This window comes from Calidris pugnax, unplaced genomic scaffold (genome assembly GCF_001431845.1).
Source record: "Calidris pugnax isolate Ruff unplaced genomic scaffold, ASM143184v1 scaffold46, whole genome shotgun sequence".
In the NCBI taxonomy this organism is placed as follows: domain Eukaryota; kingdom Metazoa; phylum Chordata; class Aves; order Charadriiformes; family Scolopacidae; genus Calidris; species Calidris pugnax.
The window spans coordinates 509,834-511,531 of NW_015090769.1; the positions used below are offsets into that span (position 1 = coordinate 509,834).

General features: G+C 53.4%; 1 protein-coding gene across 1 annotated transcript in view; it reads left to right on the top strand.

Moving 5' to 3' along the window:
- Positions 1-1,698, top strand: part of HOMER3 (homer scaffolding protein 3) — a 39,190-nt gene that overhangs the window by 13,299 nt on the left and 24,193 nt on the right. The window lies entirely within an intron of this gene.

Here is a 1,698-nt window from a genome sequence, read left to right on the forward strand (position 1 = left end):
TTGTTCTGTGGGGGAAATCGGGGATGGACACACGTCGGGGCCCGGAGCTGCTGCCATTTGCAAACTCCCTCCTGCAAACCCGTTGGATAAAATGCTGGAAAGGAGCAGGAAAGATCCATTCCTGGTCTGATCACCTTCACGAGGCCGGGCTGTTGGTGCATCTCCACCTGAAGGATTAAAAATATGTCTTATTCTCAACCAACCTGCTCAGCACCCGCTTCCACCACTCAGAGCTCATCCCACCAGCACCAGCTGAACGAAAAAAAGCACTTTTATATAAAATTTCTTTCTAGCAGGAAGTTTTTATGGTTATGATCCAGCCACGCCATATCCTTTCTTTGATGAGCAGATGAAGCACTTTTAATTTTTTTCTGATATACAGAGTGTGTTTTATTCTCTCCAGTGAGCCCTCCCCAGCTGACCACAGATCTGGGCAGGGGATTCCTCTCCTCTCCGTGCCTGGCTACCAAAGCTGAGGGCTGTATTAGCCCTCCTGGCCACAGCCACATGCTGGGAGTGGCTGATTGCTAATTATCCCAATAATTCCCAAGCCTTTCCAGCCTCCTTTCTTCCCAGGGCATTTCCCCATCTCCTAAAAATTGTATTCCTGTCTTAATTACCCACTTGTATAAATCACAGAATCACAGAATCTTCCAGGTTGGAAGGGACCTTAAAGATCATCTTGTCCAACCGTCAACCTCACTGACAAAAATAGACACCCACACAACAAACAAGGAGCATCATCACTAAACCAGACCTCCCAGCACTACATCAACCCGGCTTTTGAACACCTCCAGGGATGGGGCCTCAACCCCCTCCCTGGGCAGCCCATTCCAGTGGCTGATGACCCTTTCAGTGAAAAAATTTTCCCTAATATCCAGCCTGAACCTCCCCTGGCGCAACTTGAGGCCATTTCCTCTTGTCCTGTCGCCTGTGACTTGAGAGAAGAGACCGACCCCCATCTCTCTACACCCTCCTTTCAGGGAGTTGGAGAGAGCAATAAGGTCTCCCCTCAGCCTCCTCTTCTCCAGGCTGAACACCCCCAGCTCCCTCAGCCTCTCCTCATAAGACTTATTCTCCAGACCCCTCACCAGCTTTGTCGCCCTTCTCTAGACCCGCTCCAGCCCCTCAATGTCTTTTTTATGGCTTCATAAGAGCCAGAAGAACAAAGAGCGCCCTGGTTTTGATAGGAGGTGTCTATAAAAGGACGGGATTTGGGGTGTTGGGGGGTAGCCAGCCCCTATGGGAAGCTCGATGGGGGGCTGGACCCGGGATGGGGAGGGGGGGGGGTCTTCGCCGCAATCCACCGGGGCCGGGGGGCGGCTCTGCCCGGTTGTGCCCGGCAGGTGGCGCCGCCGAGCCGGCCCCGGCCCCGGGAATAAAGTCGGGAGAAGCAAAGGGAGAAATGTGACCGAGATGGGGCAGTTGGTGGAGAGAGGAAGCGGATAGGGAAGAGAGAGAGAGAGAGAGAGAGAGAGGGAGGAAAAAAAAAAAAACCACAAACCACCACCCAAGAACAAAGAAATCGCCACCCAAAAGGCGGCTGCGCTTCTTTGGGCGGCGGGGAGAAACTTGCGGGGCTGCGAAGGGCTTTGTCTGAAAGAGCTTGGAAAAGCCACCACCTAATCCTGCTGCTCCCCTCCCATGCTGAGAGGGAAGGAGGGAGCCTGGGAGCCGGAGAGAGAGAGAGAGAGAGAG